Source organism: Lynx canadensis, chromosome B2 (genome assembly GCF_007474595.2).
Source record: "Lynx canadensis isolate LIC74 chromosome B2, mLynCan4.pri.v2, whole genome shotgun sequence".
NCBI classification, from domain to species: Eukaryota; Metazoa; Chordata; class Mammalia; order Carnivora; family Felidae; genus Lynx; species Lynx canadensis.
This window is the reverse complement of record NC_044307.1, coordinates 3,130,604-3,147,549: the sequence shown is the minus strand read 5'-3', so window position 1 is coordinate 3,147,549 and position 16,946 is coordinate 3,130,604. Positions and strand designations below refer to the sequence as shown.

Here is a 16,946-nt window from a genome sequence, read left to right as displayed (position 1 = left end):
GACCTTATCCCAGGGCGCGAGCTCCGGGGGCACGTGAAAATGCCTGTTCTATGGCGCCCTCACCAGAAGAGACTCTCAGCTTCACACAAACCTCTCACGCTGAGTCTAGAGAAGACCAAAGGTGAAGGACTAGTACCACCTGATCAAAAGATTTCCTACTAAGCTGCAATAATGAAAACGATGTGGTTTGGGCATTGCATGTAGATAAACAGATCAACGGGGCAGGACGGAGTCCAGAAGCAGACAGACAGACACACACACACACACACACACACACACACACACGCGCGCGCGATCAATTAATTTTCTACAATGATGCCTAGGCCAATCAGTTGAGGAAGTCTTTAAAACAAATAATCCTGGAACAACTGGGTAAACTACAGACCTTCTCTCAATCTCTTTTGCAAGCTTCTTTGCAACTTGGTATCCGAATGGGTCTGGGTTTGGTGCCGGACTACTTTCTCTTCCCAAGCATTCTCTGAGCTGCAGAGCGTGGGGGAAAAGATTAACCTCACCCCTATCTCATACCATACTCAAAAAATTAATACAAGTGGAGGTAAGGCTAAAGCTATAAAATAGAAAAATCACTTATGACCTTGTAGTAGGCAAATATTTCTTAGGGAGGAAAGCATAGCATAAAATACATTAAAAGGAGCAAACTGACATTATCAAAAGGATACATTGGCATTATCAAAATTTAAAACTTCTCATAAAAAAAACTCATTATAAAACATCACTAAGAAATGGAAAGGGAAGGAAAAGACTGAAGGGAAACACGCACACTACGTACGTCCGACCAAGGATCTGCGTCCAGATTGAAGAACTGGAAATCAATTTCAGGAAGACAAGGCTGCGACACGTGGGTGGGAGAAAGGAAGCCCCGCCGGGCGGCTTTGGTCTGAATCCTCTCGGGTCAGAACCAGGATCTGAGAAAGACTCGCGACAGGAGGGTTCGTCCATTCAAGCCACGAGTTAACCTTCTCTGCTTTTCCCATCTCCGCGGTGGGGGAGAGCGAAATGGGAAGAAGGCAGGACTTTTTAAAAAAAAAAACTGTCCGTCTTTGGCATTTTTTTGTTTTGTCCTCTCCTCCCTTTCCTCCTCCCCTCCTCCCCTCCCTCTCCTCTCTCCCCTCCCCCTTCCTCCCTCTCCTCCAACTTGAAGAACCGGTGTCCAGGATTTTTGTTTACATCTTCACAATAGAGGCCACCCTCCCGTCGGGTGGCCGGTTAGCTCAGTTGGTTAGAGCGTGGTGCTAATAACGCCAAGGTCGCGGGTTCGATCCCCGTACGGGCCAGGCAGGTACCGTTTTACCGTCGCTGCGCGCGCAGTTCCCCTACCCGACCCTGGTGGACCCGACTGCTGAAGTCAAACACTTGCGTGGAGCTGTGGGACCTTCATGTCTTGTTATTATGATTTTAAGAAGTAACAAACGAAAGCTAGAATAGAAAGTGTTTTTAAAAGACATTGAACAAAGGAGCGGGTACATTTAGGCGAGGCGGGGCCAGGATGAGAGAGAATTCCTTGGTTTGTGTTGGAAAAAAAAAAAAACTGAATTGGTTTTGGCTTATGTAACACGTCCCGCAGACCGAGAGGTCCTTCCTCGGTGGCCGGTTAGCTCAGCTGGTTAGAGCGTGGTGCTAATAACGCCAAGGTCGCGGGTTCGAACCCCGTACTGGCCACACGGGGGCGGCTTTTGTTACATTTAAACATCGGAGTCCGTCAGTCTAGGACTCATCCCCAGCCCTCAACCAATGCGGAATTTAGAGAATTTGAACACGGTTCTCTGACTTCCCTGCTTTAGTAGGTCCTTGTTTGATTTCTGTCCACAAAGGTCAGCAGGGACCTGGAAAAAGAAAAAAATTACCTTTGTGCGATTTTTTTTTTTTTTTCCATTGGGAAACTGATTCTTGCCAACGGAAACTGGCCTGTTTGGATTATTTCCAACTGGGAAGAAATTGTAAGACCACCCGCACTTTGTGCACGTCCACACTTGGGGCTTCACTAGTTGAATGAGAGATGAAACGAGATGTCTGAAGCTATATGGGAAGCAAGCTCCTATTAATATCGACACAGGAGGAAAGAAAGGCAGCTTCGTTGTAAACATTCGGACAGCGGGCTCACCGTTAAAACGTTACTTTGGGGGTAAAAATATGTTCACGTGTTCCAAAGTTAGAAAATATTAAAAGGTACAGTGAAAAGTCTCCTCCCGCCCCTGTCATGCACCCAGTAGTGATTTCCAACTTCTATAGGAGACCCCTTAGGTATTCTTTCCACTTCCCTTTACACAAGCAAATAATTTACATAAACTCTTGTTTTCTCTTCTTCCCCTAAGAGTCAGCATATGCGCTCAATTTGCCTTCTTCACTTAGCTATATAAGGTGGTATCTTTATCTTATCAGCGTTTTGAGAGCTTTCAGGCAACACTTTCGATACTGTGCCTTTGGCAAAATGAAAGGGTAGTTTCAAAAAAGTTGGCATATTCAGCAAAGTTGAACCTGAAACGTTCTAACCTTTTGTATCACTGTTGGAGGCAAGGCACACAGGGAGGCAGCTTGGGGAAACTTGAGAACAGGTGGAAATGTTCAAGCAAAGCACTTTCTGCTCGACCCCTAAAGAAAATTGTGCATTATTAACAAATTTGTTTAAATCGCTCCACTCTTCAGAATGCAATAATTAGCCGCTATTCCGTGTCTGGTAAATGCTGGAGATGTATGACTATGTGAAAAAAGCAGAATTCGAAACGGTGTGTGTAAGATTCCGATCCTTCCATTTTAAAACAAGCTTTATTATGGGATAATTTACGTACAATAAAATGCACCCATTTTAAGTGTAGAATTTGATAAGCTTATTATCAGTGTCAGAACAAAGCTGTTATCTCTCAAGCTACACGTTAGCCCTACACTACAATTTAACCGTTACAATCCCCCAAACCTCCTCTGTGCTTTGTGGTAGTTAGAAGAATGTCCCCCCAAAGATGTCCACCTCCTAATCCCTGAGGTCTATGAATATATTGTTTTGCGTGGCAAAAGGGACTTTGCACATGTGACTAAGGATCTTAAAATGAAGTGATTTTCCTGAATTATCTAGATGGGGTCCAATGTCATCACAAGGGCCCTTCTAAGAGGGGTCGGGGTCACAGAAGGAGATGTGACATAGAAATAGAGGTTGAAGAGGTGCAGTGCTGTTAGCCAAGGAATGCCAGCAGCATCTAGAAGTTGGACAAAGCAAGGAAACAAAATTCCCTCTAGAGCTTACCAAGCGATGCAGTACCGCTGACCCATATTGGACTGACCTCCAGGACAGGAAGAAAGTAAGTGTATGTTGTTTTCAAGCACTGAATTTGTGGTAATTTGTTACAATCACAATAGGAAACTTACATACCCCTTCTTCTCTGTTATACCCCCATCCCAGCCCCAGGCGACTATAGATGTTCTTTCTATCATGATGGCTTTGCCTTGTCCAGAATTTCTTATAAACCAGGTAGTACGTAGTCTCATGTTCCCGGCTTCCTTTGCTCAGCCCGATATCTTTGAGATTCGTTCATGTTGCTGCATGTATCAGTCGCTTGTTCCATTTTCTTGCTGAATTGTACTCCCTGTACAGACATATCACCGTCTGTTTTCCATTCACATGTGAATAGACTTTTTCATATGAAGATTAATGTCACAAGTCTTTGTGTGGACGTATGTTGTATTAGTCAGGGTTCTCCAGAAAAAGAGAGAGAGAGAGAGAGAGAGAGAGAGAGAGAGAGATCTTAAAGAACTGGCGCAGGCAGTTGTGAGGGTCAGGCAAGCCCACATCTGCGGGGTAGATCAGCAGAGTGGAGACGCAGGAAAGATCTGAGGTTAAAGCTGCAGCCTAAAGGCAAGATGCTCAGGTGGTTAAGTGCCTGACTCTTGCTTTTGGCTCAGGTCAGGATCTCACAATTCACGGGTTCAAGACCCACATGGGGCTCTGTACTGGCAGCGTAGGGCCTGCTTGGGACTCTCTCTCTCTCTCTCTCTCTCTCTCTCCCCCCCTCTGTCTCTGCCCCTCCCCCTCTCGTGCAAGCACACACTCTCTGTCTCTCTCTCTCTCAAAACAAATAAATTAAAAAAAATTTTTACAGTGTACTGGCAGAATTCCCCCTTCCTCAGGAGAGAAAGGTCTTTCTTTTTTCAAGGCCTTCAACTGATTGGATGAGGCCACGCACGTTATGAAGGGTAATTCGCTTTACTCAAAACCTACTGGTTAAATGTTAATCTCATCCAAGAAACATCTTCGCAGCAACATCTAAACTAGTATTTGGCCAAATATCTGAATACTGTGGCCTAGCCTTGTTGACACGTAAAATTACCCAGCAATGGTTTCATTTCTTTTGGGGTAAATACCTAGGAGTAGAATTGCTGGGTCATTTGGTCAATGTCTGTTTGACTTTATAAGAAGCTACCAAATATTCTCCAAAATGGTAAGGCCATTTTACTTTCCAATTAATACTTTGTGAGAGCTCCATTTGTTCCAGACTTCTCCAACATTTGGTATTGCCAGACTTTTAAATTTTAGACAGCCGATTTGAAACATTTAAATAGACTTAAAGTATTATCTCCTTGTGGTACTAATTGGCATTCTCCATAACTAATAATGAGTTAGTTCAACCGACTGAGCCACCCAGACACCCCTGATATTTCTTTTCTCATTTAAGAAGTTTCTTGTGACACCTACGATGGTTTGAATTTTTGTTGTAACAGTTACCCCCATCTATTTACCCTTACATAACTTGTTTTTCCCCCAATCTGGTCCTGGACTTCTTCTGTCACAGAAACTTCCTGGATTATAAATTTAATTATTATGACATTTTATTGACCCTTTTTCTTTTTGTTTTAATTTTTTGTATTTCTGACTTCGTGTGATTTTTTTCAAATCCAAAAAATGCTTATTTGAGGATGCCTGATTCAATTTTGAGAGCTGTGTTACAGTTTTCTTCTGCTTTTTCACTTTTGGAGGAATTTTCATCAGCTAAAATATTTTGCCTTGGGGTTTTCTTATAGTAGCTTTGCATAAATAAAGCTCATTCAGATATTGTGGGAAGAGACTTGGGATCGTTTACAGGATTCCTAGTTCAAGGCCATCCTCTTCTATCCCTACATAAAAATACAGTATCTTTAATAGATGTCTTTGGGGAGAGGGCTGGGGGTCCACTGGGAAAGAGTTCTGTGTCTTCCGATTTTTATGTTTCTCTTGGTCTTGGGGGATTCTGAATCCCCCCCTTCCTTCTTTTTTCCTTTACCAGCTACTCTCCGCGGAGGGCTTCTCCTCACTTTCTTCTCCCCCAGAAGTTTCTGCTGCTGCTACCGTCTCAGGACTGGCGTGCGTGCCCAGGTCCCTTCCCAGTGTTTTAAGCTGAAATTTCTATTTGAGAGGAGGAGAATTTTAGCTGAATGTTGGGATCTCAGTTCCCATTTTCTTACTTCTAGATGGCTTTTCTGGAGCTCCTTCCATTCTCCACAGAGAGTCGCCTTTGGGAGCTCTTGAAAGGCAGATCTGCTTGACGTGGGTGTTTTTTAGTTCTCCTTTACAGGGAACTTGAAGTCTGTCTTCTAGTTGGGGAGAAGGTATGGCTTTAATGTTGTGTGCGTGTGTTGTAATACGTGGGGAAATTCAGATCTGGGCGATTGTTATTATCCTCAGGTTTTAGATTACCACCAAAATGAGGAGACATTAAAAAATCACATAGTGCTTTAAAAAAAAAAATAAGTGTGTTTTCCATTGTATTTAATAGTGCCAAATTTTCCCACGTGGGTGCTGTAGCAACTCTCTGCCCTCTAGAGCGTGAAAGTTCATGTTTCCTTACAAAACCACAAAACAACGTCTGATCTGCTGTCCTTCAAATCTGCTTCTGTGGGAAACTGCACATGTCTAATTGCATGAAAACTGGAGCCTTCCCATTTCTGGCATCCAGCACTTGGGTTTCCTTTAATACACTGCTCAAACCTGCTAAAGTAGATGTTGTTTCTGCAATTTTAAATCCTTAACATTGTAACTAGGATGGAATTAAAATAATAATCTTTCCAGTCAGGCCCTGGCTGTGCACTCATTTAAAATATTCCACATTTGCTGCTGATGGTTTTCCCCCAACCATCACGAAAGCCAGGGAAATCTTCTGTGCAAGCCAGCGTGGCCCCACACTGCACAGTCCAGAAGGGGAAACTGAGCGCACAACCCACTGGGTTCTTGGCTATCTAAGTGTCTGGAAGGAAAAGAGGAACCTTCCAAACCTCTCCTGAATGGAAGCCAAGGTAAGTTTGTGGTTCCACTGGGAATCGAACCCAGGGTCTTCTGCGTGTAAGGCAGATGTGCTAACCACTACACCATGGAACCTGAGGGCAACCTATCTCCCCAGGTGCTCTTACTAGAATCAAGGTAAGAAAAGAAGACCAAAATTAGGTATAGATTGTTATTATGATTGAGAACGAAGTCCTGTGAACTTGGCCCAGGGAGCATGTATGGGACAGATGAACTTTACATACACAAGTTTGAAAGTCTTAATGAATACTGTCACCTGAAAATATAGTATGAAAATGACTTCAAATGTTCGGAGACACCCTCCATTTTTCTATCCTCCTGGGACACTCTTAGTCTGGTCAACATTTATTGTTTTTCTGCCCATATTTATTGAGAGCTTACTATGCTCCAGACACTTTTCAAGGCTCTGGGATACAGCAGTAAATACAAAGGTAAAAAAAAAAAAAATCCTTCTTGAGATGACACTAAAAAAGTGCATTTATATTGCATGGAAACTATCCTTGAATTCAGCAGCAGCCGCATGAACTCCTTCTCTGCCCCTTGTCCTGAAACTCCTGCATGTTTCAATAGACAAGATCAAAAACCACATCCATTAAGATCAGCATCAACCCCACCACAAATATCTAGTGTTACTGTGAAATCAGCTTAGAACTTGCAGACCTTGGAAAAGGGTCGTGAGGTTGTTTATATGCCTTGTCCCCGCGAATGGCAAGTTCGCGGCCTTGACATGGCTGGAGTATGTGTGCTGCTGGCTTATTTCTTTGTGCCCCCACATGTCCGTGCATGGAAGGAAAAGTTCTCAGACACGGAGACTGAGTGGACGTGCGGGGCTGCCTCTGTGAGAGAGAGAGAGAGAGAGAGAGAAAGAGAGAGAGCCGCAGCAGCAGCCGTGGCCCGCACATAGCCTTTATTTCATCTTTCATTAGATGTGAGCATCAAAGAATATCAGAGCAAAGAAAGAGCACAAAGGATCTTTAGACATGAGCCAGACATACGTCTGGTGGCGACGTGAAGGCACGAAGGAGCGCGTGTGGTTTCCAGGAATGTCAGCGAGTTACAGCAGGTGTTGTATCTAAACTGTCCTCTGCGGGACTGTGGGGCTCTGTATCTCACGCGTTCGACCGCCTGGAGACCAGAACAGTGCTGACATTTCGGCCGGTACCCCGATCCCCCCTCCAGGATTTACAATACACGCTCTAGAAATACCTCCACACTCCCCCAGGCAGCAGGACGAGCCTGAGCCAGTAGCAAAAGATGTGATGAAGTCCTTGAAGCTGTTCCAAATACATATCACGTTCCAGTACATGCTGGGTGTCAAGGCACCCATGTTACAAAAGTAAGAGTAAATTGCAGAGGTGTGTGAGCCAGCCAGACACTTGTCATAGAAAGGAGAGAGTAGCTCTTTTTAGATGAAAGTCTAGGAAAGAAAGACCATGGAGGTTTTAATGAATTCGGTGGAAGCAACTTCCAAAATGGAGGCAACTTGAACTTCAGATGCTGCAGTGATAAAGATGAATTTTGGAAGACCAGACAGCCTCCACCCAGGCCGGGACCAAGAGCACCCGTAATACCCTAGCGATAATCCCCACATCCCTGAAAGTGTAACGGTTTGTAAAATGTACGAAGGAGAAAATACAGTGCCTTATTTCAGTACTCCAATTTATTTAGAAACTAAGAACGGATTGAAAAGGAGGATGAAGGGGCGCCTGGGTGGCGCAGTCGGTTGGGCGTCCGACTTCAGCCAGGTCACGGTCTCGCGGTCCGTGAGTTTGAGCCCCGTGTCAGGCTCTGGGCTGATGGCTCGGAGCCTGGAGCCTGTTTCCGATTCTGTGTCTCCCTCTCTCTCTGCCCCTCCCCCGTTCATGCTCTGTCTCTCTCTGTCCCAAAAATAAATAAACGTTGAAAAAAAATTTTTTGAAAAGGAGGATGAAATGTGTGTAAAATACTGAATTTCAAATAGTTAAGATACACTTTATACCCACATCTCCTACCAATCCTTTTTACATTGGGCTACTGCAAACATACTTAAGAGTTAAGATAACTTACAAAGCGCTTGATGTCCCTATTCAAATTGTTTGCTTTTTGTATACAATAATATCAGGACTTCTTAAATGATGGCATTTTCCCTTTCTGTACCAGGGGTTCCTTTGTGTGTTCATGTGAGAAACGGTTTCTCTACTGCTCTTATCGTTTATTATAAAATTTCAGTATTTAATATAAATCAGTTAAAGCAGTTCTGTTCAAGTGAGACCTATAGCTCAAGACATTTCTGAAAAAAACCATTAAATATAACTAGTTTCTGTGTAGGCTGGAAGGTTGAGTTTCTATTGAGGGTTCTTACTTATTTTTTATGTGCATCTAAACATTTCCAATGTTATTTACCAGTGTTGCATCCACACGACTCCTGAAACAGAATGCTAAGGGCGCCAATGACAGTCACAGCAAAGTTTGTTGCTACGAGAGGCAAGGCCGACCGATCGGGACCGACACTTTTGATCAGAGTGCGGCCTCGAACAGCCGGGGTACAGAGTTTTTATAGCCGACCACATCGTCTTATCATCACCTGGGAACAGAACAAAGAAATAGTTCCCAGATGAGATGGAAACAGTTCCCGGATGGGGTGATTATTTTAGACTTTCTGCCATTAAGTCGCAACCAGTTGATCTCCTTGACCCTGCCTCTGGCCCACTTTTCTTTGAACTTTTGTTCCCTTAATTGGTGAAGCCTAATTTACAAGAGTATGAAGTGTAATTTACAAGAGTAAAGCAAGGCTGTTATCTCTTAACCTTCAGTGTCAGCACAAAGCTGTTATCTCTCAAGCTCTAGCTTAGCCCTACGCTACAATTTAACCCTTACACGAGTTGTAAATATATTAGTGCCTTTGGTGCCTATTATATGCAAAAATGCAGTGAGGGAAGTTTACTAATGCAATTGGCTTGGTCCCTCTGTTTGCAGTATAGTTTGAGAGAGAGAGAAACACATAGGATAAAAAAAAAAAAAGAGAGAAACATGTAGGATAGAGTATCGTGATAGTGGATTGTTATTTAGTCTACCATATTAAAAAACATGTTTTCTCCCACACGTGTAATCGTCCTCTGAGGGTGTGCTATTTCTAACCTCTGCTACAGTTTCTTGCATGCTGGATTTATTGCTTGTTTACTTTCTCGAATGATAGAATAACATACGATATCTTCGCAGTATTTTATCTGTTTAAATTGATAGAATACCAAAAAGTAAATGAATCAACTTGGCAGTCACCATTAGGAGTTAAAAACTATAAGTCTTAGGATTCATTCACATCCTCAGGGATATGACAAATCAAATTTAGGTGAAAGTGCAGAGATCAACCAACTGCAACATGGTATTTCACAAGCTCGAAAGGAGACAGACACGAAGATATATCCAAAAGCAAAAAGACCTTAGCGGAATGGCATCCATCCTATCATACATAAAAATGTTCTAAAGAATAACATCACTTGCTCTTTATTATGAAAAAATAAAGGAATGTACGTCTTGGAAACTGAGCACAAGATGAATTGGTCTGAGTCCCCGAATCACACACTTGAGCACCTCATGTCTGTCTGTGTCTCTAAACCAATCACATCTTCCTGGACCACAGATGCTTGCTAATGAGAAAGGCGTTTTGAAGGTGTTTCCTGGAGAAGGTTGAGGGACGCAGTGAGTATCTCGTCTAAAAATCAACCCAGACTTTCGAGATTCAACCACGGGCTGGCTTGCTCTTGTCCTTTTAGCAAGTGTCTTTCTTCCTCCACGATTTAGGCGAGCAGAGAATGACTCGGAGAGAAATTGGCTCCGCTGTTCCCTCGTCTCTCCTGATGTTGACCACACTACACAGTGGAAGTAAGGTTCGTACACAAGACAAAGCCTCCCTAATCCAATCATCCCCCACTTTCTGGTCGTACAGGAAGACAACCAGCACCTAATTCCACCTGTGTCGAGAAAGCGGTTACGTTTATCTCAATACGAAGAGAGAGAGAGGAGGTGGAATTTCCTGACTATTCTACGTCAAGTATGGGCTGTTATTTACATTTACGAGTGGTTGATTACACCCTCCCTGTGGATTTACAGGCGGCAGCTACCAGGGAGCAGGGCTGGGACTCCCTGTAGGTCTGGCATATCAGATTTGTCTTCTCCCTCTCCGGCAACACCAGACTCTGGACTCTGCTGGTTTTAAGCCTCAACCCTCAGTTTCCCAGTTCCCCCGTGTCACTCTTTTCCGTTTTATTTGCACTTCCCGCCCCCAGGCAGTGCTGCAAAATTGTCACCTGAACTTCCTCTTTGCAGGACCAGGCCTGGAGGTCGCCTTCACTGATCTTTTGGGGCTTTTCCTTACCGCCTGTCCTCTTCCAGCTAAGGGCTTTCTGCACCACCACCACCTGCCCTCCCCACCCCCACCCCCACCCCCACCTCTGCCTGGGTGTCTCGGGCGGGGCCGAGCAGCCAGGGCCCAGTGACTCTGCTCCCAACCAAGGGCTGAGGAATTATTTCTAGAAGTTTGTGGGATTGTATTATAGATCCGTGTGTTTAACTGGCGCGTGTCACAGCGCACTCCCCCAGCGTTGTCCCAAGGATAGAAACGATCTCAAGGATTTGTCCAGCTCCAGTTTCTTGGAATGAGAACATATGCCTTTTCCCGGGTAATGTTTAGTATCCGTTTTTCGGAAAGAAGGGGATCGCTATCAACTTTAAAGAGGAAAAAGGAGGGTGAGAGTAAGAAGACGTCTATGCAATATTGCTTGGAGGGAAAGTGTAAGAAAATAATACGCCAGTAAAGTTCTAATGTGTTTTGACATTCATATATAATTTCTTTTTTAATTTTTTCCAAGTTTCTACTTAAATTCCAGTTAGCATGCCAGGGGTGGAATTTAAGAAGCGTGGTGTATTTTTAATGCCTCCCATGTGCCACGGCAGACTGCCACTGTCCGCAAATACGGAACATAGTTGCACGTGGGATAAACGGCCACCGCTGAGCGACAAAGGGAAGAAAACCGCCAGCGCCTGAGCGCCAGCATTTCGCCAAGTGATTCACTTCAGGAAAGCCTTGGGTCGGCGCGGCTGAGAGGCACCATTGTCCCCCGTGTGGCAGAGTCCAAGCTGAACCCACCTTCCATACCAAGCAGTTGTGAAGACTCCGGGAAGCGCGACCGTCTGGCTGCCTACTGCAACGGTCCAGTGGCTGAGGAAGTTTTTATTCCTGGTGCAGCGTATCGACACTGCTGTGCGCCTTTCGGGAGAAAGTAAGAAAACGTGATAAAGATCCTGAGAATTAGTTTGGATGCGCTTTTGTTGGGCAAACATTCTGGAGAACCACACTGGTCAGACCAGACAGTGACATCACCCTCAAATTACATACAAAGGAGACTGCCCTCGCTGTGGGCTCCGTGGCTTAGCTGGTCAAAGCGCCTGTCTAGTAAACAGGAGATCCTGGGTTCGACTCCCAGCGGGGCCTTTCCACACGAGCTTTTGTGATTTAGTAGCTGAGAAGTGGACAGAATTTGAATTCACATCCCTGAAGCACCAGAGATGGAAGGGACAGCATTAGGGGAAGACTCTTCTTTAAAAACAAAAACACACTTCTCCCAACAGGACAGTGATAGAAATGCCGAAATATCTGTGCTGAGAGCGGAGAAACTCAGATCTTGTTCTACGACTATGACCTGGGCACGGGATTGCCTAGGAAAAGTGGGGTTTGCCCCTTGGTCTTCTTTTGCCATTTTAGACCAAACCTCAGGCACTCACCACTTAGGTTATACATGATCTCTGTGACTGTCTTCGTCATTTTCGCCCCCTAGAATCTTTCCCAACCAGGACGTTGTAAACAGCTGTTTTTCTTGACTGGCTCCTTGAATGGCCATTTCCCCCTCCCCCATCCCCAGTTTTGCATCAGATCGCTCTCTGGCCCACCGAATAGTGAATCGTGTGTTGGACCAGAGCCATGCTTCTCAAACCTTGGCGAGGACATGAATTACCTGGCATTCCATTAAAATGAAATATTTAATTCACCGCATCTTGGGTGGGGCTTGAAATCCAGCATTCATCCAAGTCTCTGGTGACTGATGTCTATGCCACTGTTACAAGGACCCTATTTGGTTTAGAAAGGCTAGTGACTTAGTGATCTAGCTTCAGTGGTTGTGGCTTTTGCCCCCCCTCCCAAGGTAAAATTGCTATATAATACCGGATAACTTTCAAGTGCACATTATAATTAGACATCTGTATGTACTACAAAGTGATCACGGCCAAAATCCTAGTTCCCTTTCATTACCATACAATTGACCCTCTTCTTCCATTCTGCCCGCTCTCGAATCCCCTTTCCTCCCTGGTAACCACGAGTCTGCTCTCTGCCTCTATGAGTTTGTTTTTATATTGTTTTGTTTGTTCATTCGTGTTGTTTCTTAGACTCTCACATATGAGCGAGATCATACAGTATTCGTCTTTCTCCGACTTCTTTCCCGTAAGTGTAATATCCTCGAGGTCCATCCATGTTGTCAAAAATGGCAAGATTTCATTCTCCTTTACGGTTGAATACTGTTCCACTGTATGTATACCACATTTTCCCCATCCATTCACCTATTGACGAACGCTCAGGTTGTTTCTGTGTCTTGCTTATTGGAAATCATGCTGCAACAGAGGCGCCTGGGTGGCTCAGTCGGTTAAGCGTCTCACAGTCCGTGAGTCCGTGAGTTCAAGAGTCCGTGAGTTGGAGAGTTGGAGAGTTCAAGAGTTGGAGAGTTCGAGAGTTCGAGCCACACAGGCTCCAGATTCTGTGTCTCCCTCTCTCTCTCTGCCCCTCCCCTGTTCATGATCTGTCTCTCTCTGTCTCAAAAATAAATAAAAACATTTTAAAAAATAGGAAAAAAATCATGCTGCAATGCATGTAAGAGCGTATACATTTTTTCCAAGTAGTGTCTTCATAGTCTTTGGGTAAGTACCCAGAAGTAGAATAGCCAGATCCTACAGAAGATCTATTCTGATTTCTTTAGGAATCTTCATCCTGATGTCCAGAGTGGCTGCACCAATTTCCTTTCTCACCAACAGTGTATGAGGGACCCCTTTTCTCCACGTTCTCTCCGACACTTGTTATTGCTTGCCTTTTTGATAACAATTCCTCTAACGGGTGTGAGGTGATATCTCATTTGCTTTTAATTTGCGTTTCCAGTAGTCATGTTGAACATCTTTTCACGTACCTGTTGGCCATCCGTATAACTTCTTTAGAAAAATATCTATTCAGATCACCTGCCCATCTTTTAATCAGGTGGTTTTCTCATTGTTGAGTTCTGTGAGTTCTTTATATGTTTGGGGTATTAACGCTTATCAAATAGATGATTTACAAATATCTTCTTCCATTCAGGAAGTTGTCTTCATTTTAACGGACGGTTTCCTTCGCAGTGCAAAAGCTTTTTGGTTGGATGTAGTCCCATTTGTTTATTTTTGCTTGTTTCCCTTGCGTGTAGAGTTGGATCCACAGACACATAGACAGCTAAGACTGATGTCAAGGAACCTACTGCCTGTGTTTTCTTCCAGATGATCTACCCACATTCTTTTGCACGAGGCTGTCCAGTTTTCCCAGCACCTCAGTCGTTGTGGTTTTGAGTTCTGTTTTTTTTTATATGTTTATAACTATTTTCCACACCCATTAGTAAACCTGGAGTTGTCTACTCATTTACCTTTCATCCAATCCAGTTCAAAAGAAATGAAAGAAAGGAACGAGGGAAAAACCCTAATATAAATTAGTGTAAATCAGTTAACGTTGTAACTGTTTTCTCCTTTTAATGTGTTAAGGGACTGTGGAATATACCAGAAATTTTGGAAGGAGGAGTAATATGATTGTATCTGAAAGAGGAGAGGATAAAAAAGAATGGCAAAGCACACAAGATTCCCTTTTTAAAAAAAAAGCTGGAGGCAACTGCTTTTTAAAAATGCTTTTTAAGGAATCTACTCCTGAAATCAGTGTTGCACTATATGCTAACTAATTTGGATGTAAATTTAAAAAATAAAATAAAAAAGTGCTTTTAAATCTGAAAACTCTTGGTGCACTTACTAGCTAGATAACTCTAAAAAAATAATACAGCTGGAAAAAAAACTTTAAACCCCAACACTTGAGATTTTCTTGTTTATCTGCTCTGTTTCTTCTACATTCTAAAAAACACTTTTAAAGTTTTTATCATACTCCATAAGTGCCATGCTCCCCACTCTTGGTAATGTGCACAACACTTCTCAAACAATCAGTTTCATTTCCTTCGTTTCTTGCTTCTCCCCCTAAAGGTCTAACGGGCTGACGTCTCCTTTTGTGAGCCATTTGGAAGGAATGTTATGTCTCAGAAGACTTATTCTGTAGATCTCTTGTAGTGGAATATGACTTCTGTTAGAAATAAAAATAATAAACAGTGCTATGAAACTCTGCTGGGAGAGGTGAGTAAATATAATACAGGAGAATGTTTGTTCTCTACAATTCGATCCCAAATAAGACCTGGAAATTCATCAATATGTCATATCTTTAACTGAAATCCTTTCTCTACCAACTCAAGTTAATGAGTGCTCATTACTCCTGGGTCCCATGGCATGTGCCCTGGCCCGGGACCTACCATGCTGCCCCTAATGCCGATCCCCCCTCCCCACCCCCAGGCCTCATTTCACCTCTGCTCCACCAATGTATTTTTTTTCGTCTATCAAGTCTCAGATCGGTGATCACTTCTTCTGACAGTCTTTCCTAATCATTAGGAGTTGCAAAATTGTCTCATTTGTATGCATCTGTGAAAAAGCATGAGCATTTACCTCTGTAGTTTTATTTGGCAATTTTAAAAATAAACTGGGGGGGGGGGCAGGGGGGCTCAGTCCGTTTAGTTTTCAACTTTGGCTCAGGCCATGATCTTGGAGTTGGTGACCTTGAGGCCTGCATCCAGCTCTGTGCTGACAGCTCGGGGCCTGGAGCCTGCTTCCGATTCTGTGTCTCCCTCTCTCTCTGCCCCTCTCCCCCCTTCTTTCTCGGTCTCTGTCTCTCTTTTTCTGTCTCAAAAATAAACACTAAAAAATAAAATAACTTATTTTGTGCAATCATATTATAATAATCAGTGCACATGCCCTTTGTTTCCCCAGGCTTGTCCGATTTTTCAGGACACCTGTTGCCTCCCGAGCCTAGGTCAGGATTGGGCACCTTGTGGGCTGCTCATTAATTCCTTTAAAATAAATATCTAATCAACTTATTTTTCAAAAAAATGAACCAGAAGTAATGCTGTCCACTCGATGTCAGAAGAAAAAGTAAGCCTGAAGATCCTGCCCTCTAGGAAATACTGCCTCGCTTCCGTTTCCGGCAGCATTGAGACCCGTCCGAGTTTGGGTTACGGGAGGGGTTTTCCAGCTTTGCCGTTTCTGACCGATGCAGTCACAGCGCGGTCCTGCCGCGAACTTCTTACGATGGGTTTGAAGACTGATCATTTTGCAATGAGCACCTTCCAGTCCCAGACACATGCTGGGAAGGGGGAAAGAGTGACGGACGTCAGGGTACACGAGGAGGAAAACAAACTCGCTCGGCAGACTGACACGGTCCCTGAGCACTGGCACCCAGAGCGGAAGCGGGGACACGAAGTCCAGTCACAGGGACGCCCAAAAGACTCCCCTTGTGACCCCGCCCGGCAGTAAACTGGGACGGTCCCCCACCCGCGCTAGGCGGAGTTTCCAGCATGGCCCGGCAGGTCTGGGGGTCCCCAGCTTTTCCAGGTCAGAAGAGAAGCGGACCCCAAGCACCCCCCCACCCCCACCCCCACCCCCGGGAACCCCTGCCTGCAGCCTGGGAAGGAATTTGGACTCTGGGTTTCAGTTATGCGTGGTTACGAGTTACGGAGTTTTCTGTATTGTTATTTTGACAACAAAAAGTGTAAGAGAAAGAGAGTCATCGTGAGTGAGGATACGTACAAAGAAAAATCATTCACAGTTACCGGGTTTGGGGGCACCCAGAAAATGGGAGTACGTTCCATAGGACATTCTAGAAGGATTTTAGAAACAGCTCCGCCAGGCCGGTTTCCGTAGTGTAGTGGTTATCACGTTCGCCTAACACGCGAAAGGTCCCCGGTTCGAAACCGGGCGGAAACAGCCGCTCGCTCGCTCGCTTTTTTCGCACTTTACCCAGTGCTGCCAGTGCCTGAGACCCTGCGCCCTGCCCGGGGCCCCACACGAACACACACCTTTGCCACCTGCCCCAACGCCACCAGCGCGGACCCTTGCAACACGCGCCCTCCTGGACCCCCCACCCCCGCTTCCCTTCAACATCACATCCCTCTCCCACGGGCTGCACCCCAAGACCTCTCAGGTCCCTGCGCATAAGCCGCGTCCCACCCCGTAGTGGGCACCCTCCGCGCGGGGGCCCGTGTCTCCTCTCTCTTCACGCAGCCTTTTCACGAAACCTGCTCTGGTTTTACCAACAGCATCACCTTCCTGTGACGCTAAGTGCCGCGTCCTGTCCGGGAATCGCCTGCCTTCCTCGGAGGCACCAGGAGTTCCCCGCACGACCTTGCGTCCACCTACTGCTTCCGCCTGGGCCGCGGGCACAGGGCTGACCCGGGGACAGGCAGGGGCCGGTGCGCAGAAGTGACCCGCTGCAGCAAATGTCACCACGGGGAAACCGTCGGGAACCAAGGGCGATGCTCCC

At 44.9% G+C, this 16,946-nt stretch overlaps 5 non-coding genes across 5 annotated transcripts; 4 read left to right on the top strand and 1 right to left on the bottom strand.

Moving 5' to 3' along the window:
* The first annotated feature begins 1,221 nt into the window (after window positions 1–1,221).
* On the top strand, window positions 1,222–1,295 carry TRNAI-AAU. Its single transcript has one exon. It is a non-coding gene; the product is annotated as a tRNA-Ile (tRNA).
* Window positions 1,296–1,606: 311 nt separating this feature from the next.
* TRNAI-AAU lies at window positions 1,607–1,680 on the top strand. Its single transcript has one exon. It is a non-coding gene; the product is annotated as a tRNA-Ile (tRNA).
* Window positions 1,681–6,285: 4,605 nt separating this feature from the next.
* TRNAV-UAC lies at window positions 6,286–6,358 on the bottom strand. The gene has a single exon. It is a non-coding gene; the product is annotated as a tRNA-Val (tRNA).
* A 5,321-nt stretch (window positions 6,359–11,679) lies between these two features.
* TRNAT-AGU lies at window positions 11,680–11,753 on the top strand. The gene has a single exon. It is a non-coding gene; the product is annotated as a tRNA-Thr (tRNA).
* Window positions 11,754–16,317: 4,564 nt separating this feature from the next.
* Window positions 16,318–16,390, top strand: TRNAV-AAC. Its single transcript has one exon. It is a non-coding gene; the product is annotated as a tRNA-Val (tRNA).
* The last annotated feature ends 556 nt before the right edge of the window (window positions 16,391–16,946 follow it).